This window comes from Gymnoscopelus braueri, assembly GCF_963280865.1.
Source record: "Gymnoscopelus braueri genome assembly, chromosome: 19".
Lineage (NCBI taxonomy): Eukaryota > Metazoa > Chordata > Actinopteri > Myctophiformes > Myctophidae > Gymnoscopelus > Gymnoscopelus braueri.
The window spans coordinates 28,766,296-28,780,687 of record NC_137621.1 but is presented as its reverse complement, the minus strand read 5'-3'; the positions used below and the strand labels follow the sequence as shown (position 1 = coordinate 28,780,687).

General features: G+C 44.3%; 1 protein-coding gene across 2 annotated transcripts in view; it reads right to left on the bottom strand.

The window, feature by feature from the left end:
• ppp2r3a (protein phosphatase 2, regulatory subunit B'', alpha) overlaps nt 1-14,131 on the bottom strand; it is a 97,180-nt gene extending 83,049 nt beyond the window's left edge. For both annotated transcript variants that reach the window (XM_080415073.1, XM_080415074.1), the window contains exon 1: nt 13,968-14,131. The gene's annotated coding sequence lies outside the window, so the exon portion shown is untranslated. The remainder of the gene's footprint in view (nt 1-13,967) is intronic.
• Between the last annotated feature and the right edge of the window lie 261 nt (nt 14,132-14,392).

The window sequence follows — 14,392 nt, the reverse complement described above, 5'->3', positions numbered from 1 at the left end:
CGTGACTGACAAACATACGTGCACACATCGTTGACATGTGAACACACACGCACAGAGACAACGAGCGGTCCACCTCATTAGCGGGGGACTCCCGACTGCTCCTCGATCAAAAGCTGGCTGAGGACTCCCAACGACGACGCCCTTGACAGGACATCTGGATCTCCACATTTCTTTCAGCGAGTCCAGCTCAACATCTCATGTCGTGCAAAGAAACCAGAGCCCATGAGATGGTGTAGAATGTCTCCCAGGGTTTGTACGTTTTAGGGGAGGTTTTTGGCTGACAACACTACACTACACACAGTGGATGTGCTGGATGCAGCTCAAAGTGAACTTTACTCAGGTATCTAGTTTGTCGTCAGACCTTCCTAGCCCGTGTTATTAAAGAAAAACGGGCCAAAACTCACTGGCCAAAACTCTATCGAAAGTGGCCGTTTTCAAGATGTTTTGGCCATTATCTCTGGAACGGAAGGTCCAATCTGCTCAGTTCAAAGCTTGTTGGATGCGTGACTTTGAGGACATTAAGCACGCAATGACACCCTTTCGGGTTATTTGGGTTTTTAGGGGAGGCGAGATCTTAGTTGGGCAGGCGACCGCCTGCCCTGCCTCTACAGTGGCTACGCCTCTGCTTCAAGTGTAAAAGTGCACCATTATCGGTGCATTTTAACACTCAATTAAATGAACACACAGGATTTTTCTGTGTACTGTAGCTATTCTTTTTTAACAGAAAGACTCTGCTTCATGATCACAATCATCATTAGCTGAATATGTTCACGTCTGAGAACGGTCTATCACAGCCAAGTCATCTCCAAAGAGGCAGCAGAAGGTTAAGCTGCCTTAATTAAGGGCAACAACGCAGTTCAAAGTGACTTGACCTTGCCCAGGGTTCCCTGGCTGGTTCAGGGATTCTAACATACAGCCTGCCAGGCAATGAGGTTCCTAGGTTTTCAATGTCATGAGGACCGGGACCCACGAGTGGTCTTTTATATGGGTCCCAGGGAATTTCTATTGGTCTACAATAAAAATGTGTACCCTGGATGCATCGATAATGCGTCCTTTTGGAATAATATGCGTCAGAGTCGCGGGACACATAGCCAACAACATGACTGGCCAGGTCATAAACCAGCCACTCTGACCTTTAAACTACCACTGACCAGCATTTGGCTTTTTCCCCACAGGAATTCAAATGCATTCAGAATGGAGTACAGCAGAACACTACAGTAAAGCTTGATATATATATGTCATCGTACGGTGGTGTCGCACACCGAAAATAGCCGATCTACAAGCTCACAACGCGTCGCACCGCGGCGTGTTGTGAGGTCGTAGATCGGCTATTTTCGGCATGAGACACCATTGTACACAACAGAGAATTAATCAGGCTTAACAGTTCAGCAGTCCACCTCTTGATGATGCCACAGGCTTAGGATTTAGCCATTTAGCGGGGGCACGCTGGTAGCTGACCGGATAGAGTTTAAAGACCGCAGACCACCCACCACATAATCGCCATGTCCCCGGTTCGATTCCGGCTGGAGACCTTTGCATGTCTCTCCCTCGCTCAATTTCCAGTCTCTATACACAGGCCAAGAACTGCCTAAAAGCAATCTTCAAGATTAGCCTAGTGCTCCAACCTTTAAGCTACCGCTGACCAACATTTGGCTTCATACCCGGAATTCATACACATTCAGACTGGAGTACAGAACACTAGTAATGCTTGATTCATATTCCATCATATGATGGAAAATAAATCAATCTATGAAACCAAAACCAAAGAATCTTACTCTTACGTACTTAATAATAATAATAACTCAACAATATATACTGTAAGATGTAACAGGAATCTTGAGTCTAGTGGTCTCTGATTCGCGCTCATCTTTCCCTCTATTAATATGCCATGAAAAGATCTTTCAACTTTACACTACGGAGCTACTGTGTGTGACAATGACAGTTCACATGTTAATTAATGCTCTAATTACAGAGACGAGACGAGAGCACTCGAGCCCAGAGTGCTGCGAGGGATGGATGGTTTGGAAACTCAGAGGCCATTTGGTTACGAAGGCTTTGGGTGGAATGCTCTTTGGTTTGGGGCCAGTTCAGTTGCAATGAACTCCAGTGTGTTATAGCGCAGTTAAACACACACACACACACACACAGAGCCTGGTGGTCAGACTGGCAGGCAGGAGGGAAGTTGGAGTACAGTGGGATCTGACCATTTCACCATACGCTCCCTTCCAGCGACACACACACACACGCACACCACAGCTATGTCCAACCGCAACTTCTGTATGCGTGTGTGTGCTTGAATGTGTGTACGGATTTTGTGTGTGTGTGGGGGGGGGGGGGTAGGGTGTTAGCCGTACAGTATAAACACTGTGTGGACTCCCTTGACTTGTGTTTACTGACTGAGATAAAGACTGTCATTCTTATGTCACCACCAACTAACCTCTCTTTATATCCAACCAGAAAGAGAGAGAGAGAGAGAGGGAGGGGACATACAGACAGAAAAGAGGGAGAGGAATAAAGAACAAGACAGAGGGAGAAGTTAAAAGAAAGAGGGGAAAGAAACGGAGAAAGATGAAAGACGGAGCAAGCGAGAGATGGGAAGGAACAGAGAGAGAGAGGGAGGGGAGAGAAAGACTTAGCTTTGGCAAAGTAAGGACGGCTTTTCATATCAAATAAAGCTTTAAATAAAGCTTGAATTGGAAAATAGACAGAGAGGGTGTGAGGGTGGGAGACAAGAGGAAAAAGAGAACGATGAATAGAAATGATGGAAACGTCAAAAGAGAGAGAAAAAAGGGCGAGAGCATGGGGTTTAAGTCAGGTCATTTTTTTCCCCTGAGTAGTGCCCCCTCATACATCCCCTCCTCATATGTTCAAGTACTTAAAAGCTGTACGCTGTACAAGCCCCTAGCCTGTTCATTGTGCCCTGAGATGCTGGCCAGCATATCAGCGGCCAGGAAATGACATGGAACAAGCCTCTCTCTCGCTCTCTCTAATTTTCCTCTCATTACGGACTAAATGAAACGATACTAGCACTAGTAGGGCTAGTCTACTACTTATTATAGTACTTAGTAATAGGTCCATTTGGTTATATTTGTACACTCTCCGAGTTTAAATGGATAAACAGTAGGGGTGTGCCGATTTAGAGACACTACCAAACGATACGATACGATATTTGGCTCACAACTTCGATACGATTTCGATACGATACGCACTTTTTTTATTATGAAAAATATATGGGGGAGAAAAAATGCAAATGCAAACAAATAATTCTGTTTTTGCATTATTCAGATATGCGAACTTGTAGCTTTTCAGCTACAATAGCCGTTTTGAATCCAAATAGGGCAATAGTGTGACACCTGACCCGAAAAAAAAGAAACATGTTGTCACCCTTTTCACCTCGGGGCTGTTTGCATGCCTGATTATTATTATTGTAAAAAAATATATATATATATATTTATTTATTTTAACTATTTTTATTTTTTTTCAAAACGATACATATCGTCACGAAAACGTATCGCGATATATCGCAGGACGATATATCGGCACACCCCTAATAAACAGCAATACAGACCTTTTTTTTGTGAGATAGAAGAGTTATTTTAACCAATCTGTATGTCAGAGCATGTCAACCATTTAAACTCTACATATTTCGTTGACCGGAGTACCCAGGGGTTTATACTAGGCCCCTTCATTATTTCCACACCAAATCTCTGACGATCTACAGAGCGTTAAGGACACTAGGGTTCATGTGCTTAATACAACATAACTAGTACATCTGCAGTGGTTGGAGGTGGTCACCCTGCTCTTACAGTATATTGGGTAGGAAGGAACTCTAGTGGTTGACAGGTAATGCCCTAAAGCTCAAAGCACAATATCGCCCCTGTGCAAGCCGGCGTTAAATCTTAGCTCACTGGTAGAAATGTTGTCTCCTGTGGGGGAGACAAAAGTCCTTACTGGGGGTTTGAATCCCAGTAAGCACATTTACAGCTTTTTTTTTTTAGATATATAAACTTTATAACTTGTGACTTTGAGAGTATAGAAATTGAACTTTATGGGGCCATTTGGTTCCATTTGTACACTCTCAGTTAAATTAACAGTACAGATTGGGGTACCAGAGATCAAAATCATATCAAATGGAGGTCCGTGGCCTATTGCATGGGGGTCCTTGAAATTACAGTATACAGTATGTATAAATGCTCACCATCAGCCTCACTGTCTTGGTTTTCAACATTTGTTATACTTGGTGTTGCAACATGTATTAGGCAGACATGCATTACTCTGCCTCTCTCTCTCTCTCTCTCTTCCCAGTCTCTCCTCCTCCTTCCGTCTGTGGCTTGGAGATGCATGGTCTACCCACACTGACCAGCGCAGGCAGGCGTAATTTTAGCCGGCATGTCTGTTAAATAGCTCACATCCCCGTGTGCTACGCTGTGAAAATCCTAACTGTTCATTTAACTCAGAGAATGGGGCCATTTTTACACTCGCAGATTTTAAATCAACACGACTTTACAATGTAGCCCCGGGCGTGGGCGTCTTCTTGGCTCAGGCGGGGCCGAGGTGTACATACCGCATAGTACCTCTGACGAAACGGACAGGGACACTCGCCACGCTCCTTCCGACTATACTCAGTCAAATCAGCAGTGGTGGAAAAAGTACTAAAGATTTTTACTCAAGTAAAAGTATCAATACTGCACTGTAGAAGCACTCTGTCACAAGTAAAAGTCTGGAATTCAGAATTTACTTGAGTAAAAGTACAAAAGTATTGGTATCAAATTGTACTTAAAGCACCAAAAGTAGAAAGTACCCATTATAATTGCAGTGGAGTAAAAGTACAATATTTGTCTCTAAGATGTAGTGGGGTAGAAGTAAAAGTACTGAAAATTGGAAATACTCAAGTAAAGTAAAAATTCCACAAAAGTGTATTTAAGTACAGTACTTAGTTACTTTACACCACTGAAAATCAATATATAGTCAGTAATTTAACTCAGAGAGTGTACAGATGTACCCAAATGGACCCTTACAGATCCATTCGGTTACATCTGCACACTTAAAAGTGTAAAATTAACACTCAGGATGTTATAGTGTACTTGACATATAATGAAGCAAAAGCACAGAAATACAATGAAATGTCTTTTTTTAGTTTTGTTTGGGTACAAAAAAATAACCTCCCCGAATGGCACACAGCCTGGTCCCACTTCCACTGTGACTGAGGAGAACAGAGGAGGGCAATAAAACATTTTTAGCTTTGGACCGGAGTTGGGCCATTCACCCCTTGAAGCCAGGCCAGAGAGAACCACCACCACTACTACTGCACAATGGAACTGTTCTCTCTCTCTCTCTCCGTCTCTCCCTCTCTTTCCTCCCTCCCTCTCTTTTCTTTTTCGCTCCTTTCCTGTTTCTCTTTCCTCCGTTCTCGCTCCTTCCATCTTTTTCTGCCCCCATTTACTGGAGGGTCTTCAGTCACTGGAGGAATGCCTGGCGTGCGTGTGCGTGTGTGTGTGTACGTGTGCACATATTGTATACGTGTGTGAGTGTGGTGCCAGTACAAAGAGAGTCAGTGTGGACAGCAGAAGACAATCAACCACTCAATGGATAGCTATTAACTCATCACACATAAATGCATGCGCGCGCGCACACACACACACACACACACACATATACACATACACACAAACACATTCCAGAGTCCACGGATGAGAACTGTGACATTCAGAGCCAACCGACCAATCAGCACTCTGTGCCACTGTCACAATAGACCCAGTCAATGAGCAGCAGAGGCTCATGGGAGATCTGTGAATCAAAGTGTCCCGAGTTTTCATCCCTGTCTCACTAATCCTCCCTCTCTCTCGCTCTCTCTCTCCCTCCCTGCTTTCACGCCTCTCTTTCCATTCTACCTTCTAACCCAGTCTCACTCTTTCCCAGGGTGGATCTCAACAGCTAAAAGGTGGTTGGGTGAGTCTCTCACGCCCACATATGAGTCACAAATTATGCTGGCGTGTTAGCTGGGATCCCAGCAGTGGTGGTTTTGTTACTATGACCACTCCATGTGTCACTGTCCCCAAAGGTTGCATTTTAAGACAGTGACACAGACTCTTACTTCATACTCGGGTATGAAGTAAGAGCAAAATGACCGGTGTGTGATTATGGTCAATTGTTGCTAACATCTTCCGCCCCGTTGTGTTGCATCACAGTGTTTTAGTTACTGTACTGCTAGTTTAGCCTCATTGTTGTCAGAGGATCGGAGATCTCCATCTACCGACTCGCCTGGTGATGCATCGGTTAGCCGTAGAGTCAATGTAGTTGCTGGAATGGCCGCTAACGCTAAAGTAACAAACCTACGCCTACTGCTCTGAAGGACAAAATCATTATTTGCATCGACTCTGCAATGCAGGGGGGTTTAATTTTTTCACGCGGTTTTAGCAACTACGTTGAATTTAAATGTCACCAGACGTATTGGTAGGTAGGCAGAGATCTCCGATATTTTGGCGATGCGAGACTGCTGGCAACTAGATATTTAGTTGGCAGTTCAAACACCTTACAAACACATGCACTACAATAGTCCTTGGAGCAAGTTGGTACACATGCATGAGGGTTATATGCTCTTGCTCTGGGCATAGTATGGCAGCTCTGTGTACAAACATGTAAAAACATTTCAACGGCTGGATGATCTCTCCCAAAGCTAGCTAGGTCTATGATGAAACACACCCTGCTTTTCTTGCTGGTTTCCAAACAAAGAGAAAAGACACAGGCTGCCTGAAGTGATCTCTCTTTGTCTTACTCCCACAAAGTCTGTTCGACTAGCATGATTGACAGAAAAGCCAGCAGAGGGGATGGTGCAGCCTCCTCTCTCTCTCTCTCTCTCTGCTCGCTATCACACTCACACTTTCCCTGTCACGTCTTCATTTTTAGCAGTCGGCAGCATTGCATGCAATGTGAGATGGCCACCCACACTGCCACACACACACACACACACATACACACACACACGCATATGCTGCTGGGAAACATGAATGACTGCGACACTGAAAGTACCATAAAGCTGCAAAATACAATAGCGCCTTGTATAACTGGGATGAGTAACTCTGTGTGTGTATGTGTGTGTGTGTGTGTGTGTGTGTGTATTTCATTATGGGTGCATGTCTGCCTGCATGTGTGTGTGTGCGTGTGTGTGTGTGTGTGTGTCCAACAAATGGTGCATGGCATGTTTGCTTGCTCGTGCGTGTGTGAGTTGCATAACTATAGGCAGGGGATCACATGTGGATGCGAAAGGCGATGTACAGCAAATCCCCCCCATTAATCAATTATGAATGTATTAATGCGAGAAGTCCTGCAGCTCCCAGTAGCCAGCTCCATGCAGGCTCCTTTACAGACACATACACACCCTGACAGTACACACACAGCGACAAGTCACGCACACCAGTGCTAGACTGGCAGACACAACACACACACACACACACACACACACACACACACACACACACACACAGAAACTACAAGCAGAAACAGACAGACAGAAATCACCAGACCAAATATATTTTATATTTTACTTATTGTCTTAACTTATTTAAATGATTATTACTATTTTTGTGTATTTTCTATTACCCTTTCCCTTCTCTTTTACAGCATATTGTGTTCTTTTTTACCATTCTTTGTCTACCATTCTTTAATCAATCTTCAAAGCTTTAAATCTGAATAAAATGTTATTTTAACCCGTCTGTATGGTAGAGAATGTGAATACAATAGAACTAACACATCTGCAGTGGTTGGAGTTGGGTCACCTACTCTTCCTTTGAGAAATGTAGACCCTGGTGTCATGTGGGACACCTACTCGTTGACAAGTAGCCCTGCCCGAAGCTCATGGGCCAAATCTCTCCCCTGGCCGGGGAGAATTCTCTCTTACTAGATATTAGGTCTCCCACACGGGGGACCAGGGTTCAAATCCTGGGTGTTACAGTTGCAATTAAAGTGATATGCAAATAAAAGCATAGGCAAGTACACACTAAAATAACTGAGGTTAGGGACATGAGGTGACCCATAATAACACCATTATTACACCATCACCAAATAGAGCTTCATTTGAATACTTTAAATGGTTTCTCCTACATTCTTCTGTCACACACACACAAGAATATAGCTAAAATATATTCAGATGACATTGTTGGTTCGGTATTAGGATCACACACACACACACACACACACACACACACACACACACACACACACACACACACACACACACACACACAACACACAACACACACACACACACACACACACACACACACACACACACACACACACACACACACACACACACACACACACACACACACACACACACACACACCCTGTAGTAGGGTGTGTGCACTCTTTAGTTCTGACATCAATCTACATCTTGCTTAGCCTCCAAACCACGCCTGCTATAAGGTCTTGACATTTCATTGATTACTCGCCACTATAGTCCATTTATATAATGTCGCGACTCTCTTTCGGACGGAGTGTGCAGGGGTAGCCCAATTTACACAAAATGCCACAAATCATGAACACAGCATCCGATACCGTGACACTTTGCACGCACATTCCCACTAGGCCAAGGAAGAAATGCCACCCTAAATGTTTCATATCGGCCTCATGGGCGGCTGTGGCTCAGGAGGTAGAGCAGGTCGTCCAATGATCCGTGGGTCGGCGGTTCGAATCCCGGCTCCTCCTGACCACATGTCGAAGTGTCCCTGGGCAAGACACTGAACCCTACATTGCCTCCAATGATTCGGTCGGCGCCCGCTTGCCACCATTGGTGTGTGAATGTGGGAAAAGTGGGGACGCTGGCGTCGACTGTTCGCCGCTCCACCTCCCAATGTCCCCCACCTGTATGAATGAATGAACCATTGTAAAGCGCTTTGAGCACTTGGAAAAGCGCTATAAAAATGCAATTCATTATTATTATTATTATTATTATGGTGGCGCTACAACATGCCAATACACCTTTTGGCCTATTACTCTTGAACCGTATAGGTCATACAATCAGATTTTTCAAATCGCCGTCATGGTGGTGCTATAACAGGTCGCAACACAACCCTGGGTAGGCAACCGGCTTGGCAGGGATCTGCTCTCTGTGGAGCACACTTTTCTAGTTATTACATGATTATTTCAAAGAAATAGATATCCCACTAATACATCAACAGGAGGAACAGCACGCACTGTTCTTCCTCACCTACAAGAGAAAATGGGTCAAACCCAAATTAAACATGTCTCTGTCTGTCTCTCTCTCTCTCTCTCTCTTCTCTCTCTCTCCTCTCTCTCTCTCTCTCTCTCTCTCTCTCTCTCTCTCTCTCTCTCCTCTCTCTCTCTCTCTCTCTCTCTCTCTCTCTCTCTCTCTCTCTCTCTCTCTCTCTCTCTCTCTCTCTCTCTCTCTCTCTCTCTCTCTCTCCTCTTCTCCTCTCTCTCTCTCTCTCTCTCTCTCTCTCTCTCTCTCTCTCTCTCCTCTCTCTCTCTCTCTCTCTCTCTCTCTCCCTCCCCCCCTGATATAATATTGTGCCCTCAGTCAAAGTCTGGAACAACAAGCATCTGTGAAAAGACACACATCTGTGAGCGACTATGAAAAACCAGCACTCTCAAAATATATTTCCAAAACACACAAACACACAGTCGATCACCCACCCACTCATCCACCCACCCACCTACAGACCATCCATTGTAAGTGAGAAGCAACAGAGAAAAATGAGAATTCAGTCTCTCTTTATCTAGAGCAGTGGTTTTCAACCAGTGGTCCGGGGACCACCAGTGGTCCTTGAGGGAGTACCAGGGGGGTACCGAGTGCACAGAGTGCCGCGGGGGCACAGAGTGCCGCGCTATGAGCTTGTAGATCTGCTATTTTTTTGAAAAACCTTGAAAAAGTGTGCATATCTTTGAATATTTCTATTTTTTTAAGCGAAAATTAACTGATATCTTTGCTTCTGGGGGTCCTGGCACAAAGCATTTTCAAATGGGGGTCCGCGGCCAAATGTATATCAATTTAGGGGTCCTTGCATGAAAAAAGGTTGAAAACCACTGATCTAGAAGTTAGAGATTGAAACTCCCTCCTCCACAGTGTGGATATGATAGAGGTGGAGACGGTGGACAGGAAAATGAGTCAATGTCAAGAGGAAGTTGCCAGAGAAAGAATAAGAACATGGATGTGATTTATGAAACTGTTCTCATATAATCACATAGGGCTGGGCGACATGACTTCAAATCAATATATGTTTTTTCAAACGTTTGCATCGATTACAATGAATGGATGATTATCTACAAACTCACAAAGTGCTGCGATGCCATGGATTGTGAGCTTGTAGATCTGCTATTTTCATTTTTGTACACCACCATTGTATTGTACAACAAATTACTGTATAATACAGGGCTAAAGTGGTCTAGACTTTTTTCGTGTTTAACACTGTTCACAAATCTCAACAACGATGCTTCTCGATTAACTTACATGAGCAAGATTAAGTCGGTATAGAGGTTCTGTATATATGTTTCGATATGATTGATTGATTTTTCTATTAGGCAAAAGAATGTAAAACAACACAGTTACATTTATAATACTTTTGTCTAAAAGGTCCAACCAAAAAAGTCCTTGCGGACTTGTTTCCGTTGGGGTCCATGGTATTAATTTCATAGACATAAATAGTAGCAACCAAACAGTTCAAATATCAACATAAAAATACAGAGAAAAAATACCACTATGTACAAAAAAAAGCATGAAAAAAAAATATATATACAAAAAAAAGGAGAGGGGGGTCGTCTGTCTACCGGGAAACTGGTACTACCTCCTCTAATGGCCTCCAGAAAGATGAGTTTTCAGGGCTGTTTTAAATGAGCCCAGCGAACTGCATTTTTTGAGGGATGTGGTTAGACTATTCCATACCTTGGTGGCCGTGCTGTAGAAGGAGAATTTGCCCATATTTGTTTTATGGGTGGGTGGTACCAGATTGTTGTTCACGCTCCCTCTAGTTTCGTGACTGTGGGTGTCACTAACTTTTTGGAGGTATTTAGACAGATATGCGGGTATAAGGGGCTATTCGGGCAAATCTGCATTTAAATTTTTGAAGACCAGTCCCATTTTTTGTTGTTTAACCCTGTCTTCCACCCTGAGCCAGCCTAGGCTGGCAAGGTGAGTGGGAGAGAGGTGGGTCATGGGCCCCAGTCCGAGAAGTAGTCGAATCCGTTTGTTTTAGAAGGTTTGAAGCTTAGTCTTCAGTGACACGTGAGGTGTTGGAGTACCAAGAGGAGCAAGCATAGTCAAAAAGGGGCTGAATTAGGGCCCCTGAAAGGGTCCTGAGGGTTGACAAAAGAGGAAACTCTGCCCATAAATCTGGTTCTCTGGTTTACTCTTTTGACCACCTTTGTTGCCATGCTTTCACCTGTCAGGTATTTGTCAAGAATACATCCCAAATAGGTAATCTCTTCTTTGCTAGAGATGATTGTGTCATCGACTTTGACCTGGAAGTCATTTACTTTCATCTTACTGAGGGAATGTTTGGTCCCAAAGAGAATGGATTCAGTTTTCCCAAGGTGTAGTGACAGTTTGCTATCGGTAAGCCAGGTACGGATTTTGGAGAGTTCAGAGCTGAGAGCTTCCTCAACTTGCAACTTGTCCTCACCCGAGATCAGGAGTGCCGAGTCATCAGCGAACAGGAACAGTTTGCAATTACAGGCAGTATTCATGTCGTTAATGTATAGTAGGAACAGTAACAGCCCTAGAATGCTGCCTTGAGGAACCCCGCAGCTCACCGGGAGGGATGAGGACATGGTTCCGTTGATGTCAACCACTTGCTCTCTACCCTCCAAGTAAGATCTCATCCAATTTAGTGATGTGCAATCAAAACCAATCGCCCTCAGCTTATCAAGTAGAATTGAGTGGTTTACAGATATATTTTCGGTTAATTGCACAGCCCTATAATCACGTAACAGAATCATAACGAAACACAAAGACGAATTAAACAGCTAATAACTTGGACAATGGTACACAATACCGCTGTCTCTCTCTCTCACACACACACACACACACACACACACACACACACACACACACACACACACACACACACACACACACACACACATTCCCCACAGCTCAGCCAGAGTGGTCTTTGTGGCTGTCCAAGCGTCACTGTGTCCAGCCAGGCTCGAGTTACGGCTTTGCAGGATCTCTCTCTCTCCACTCTCTCTCTCTCTCTCACACACACACACACACACACACAGCAAACATTTTACAACCAGAGAGCATTCGGAACTCATCAGGAAACTACAGGGGCATCTTAAGTATACAATGCACTCACAATATTATAGGTTCAGTACCAGCGCACTGCCTTCGTTCAAAGTCATATCCTCTCTCTGCCACCTTTTATGTCACTCTCCACTTTACAAATGGATACAGGGAAGAGGGTGACCTAGTTCAGATGTCAGCTAGTTTGTCCCATAGCCAAAAGGTCCTAGGTTCAATCCCCCACCATGACCTCAAATGTCTGTCCTGCTTAAGTGTCCTTGAGCAAAGCATTGACCCAACAGCTTCAGGGGTGGTGTTCTGACACTAACCATACACACTGACCTCACTGTGGGGCAGGTGAGTTTTCTCCTCTGGAATGAATAGACGATAACTCATTTAGCCTATTAATAAATACATTGAAACGAGATGAGCTAGAATTGTATTTGAGTTTGTTCAGGCTGGAATCAGGAGTTTGACACAGAGCCTTTTCTGAGCATCTCAGAGCAGTGTGTCAGTAAGCAACAGTGTTGCAACATCGTCCTACAGATTCACAGATCAACATCTAATATATTGTAGTATAATACATACAAATACACCTAATGATAATAGAATATAAAGTAGCTGAGTGGAATAGAACGGAATGGAATGATGGAATAGTAGAGATTAAACCGAAGGGACTAGAATAGATCATGGAACAGAGCTCAATCTTACTTTCAAGATAGAAAATCCCAATGTCAATACCTAAAAGCAAGAAATATATAGAGATCCTGGAAAACAAAAGACATTTAAACTATAATGGATCATGTATCAAATAAGCGTTCGGATACTATGCAACGCTAGCCTGGTATGTATTTTATTAAATAAAAGTAATGAGTGTAATTTGGGCCATTTTGAGGGCCTCACCCAGTGTGTGTGTGTGTGTGTGTGTGTGTGTGTGTGTGTGTGTGTGTGTCAGGTCTATTCTAGGAGAATTCCAGAGGGGAGACCCTGTGACTGACCCCCGCCTCACAGGATCTGACAGGATATCGCCACACACGCACGCACACACGCACGACAGGCCAAGCAATGCACAGATAAACTCACAATACCAGTGGGGATCCGACACACACACACACACACACACACACACACACACACACACACACACACACACACACACACACACACACACACACACACACACACACACACACACACACACACACAATTGTTTACATAGGCTAGATAAGTACTCAACGGATAGTTTAGCCAATGGGTGGATGATATGAAATGACCCTAGATTTTAAAATGACAGCAGCTTTCTCTGACATTGTGGTGTTAATGTTATGTGCAGAGTCCACTCCAGCCCAGCCCAGCCCATTCCTGGCCAAGCCCTCAGATTGGCCGCTCAATGATCCGCTACAATCAGTGCGTCCAATCTTCAAACAAACTTCCCTTTAAACCACCGCAGGAGGCGAATCCCCTCCAGTGCAAATTCAGATCCGGGGCAGATCAGAAGTCTATACGTGTTAACTGTCAAGATAACAACAACAGTAACGCGGTTCTAACAAACACGAACTTGTTTATCAAACATACCCCGAGGGTTAATTATAACGGGGCTTAATGTGTGTGTGTGTGTGTGTAAAACTCAACATAGTCCTCCTCGGGGGTACTAAAGCTGAGAGACGGTAAACAAACGCAGAGGGCAAAGTTTCCAACAGCGAAAATCCAAGGCACTCATCATTACCTTTTTTTCCTCAGCGGTTTCCCCAAAGTCAGTCACGACGTGCACTCCCTGCAGACATCAGCGGAGAAATAGCCGCTTTTCGGTACCGCGCGGATTATAGAGCAACCTATGAGCTTCTCCTCTCGGCGGTGAACGTTCGCTGTATAAAGACGCACCGACTCCGGTGCAGTCTTGGCTGTGTGTGTGTGTGTGTGTGTGTGTGTGTGGAGGTGGGGTAGTTCAGTTGAGTGTCGGGGTTGACAGCCCGTGAAGGCTGCTCCACCGAAATTGGTGACCTGTCAATTTATGGGACTCCAGAGGTCGCTGTTTTTCAATGTTGACCAAAAACAACGACACGACCGTAAATTGATTAAAACACGCACCGAAATCCCTGTCATGTGACCTGCTGACCATAATAAACCCACCTTTGTGCACACAGCAAAGCC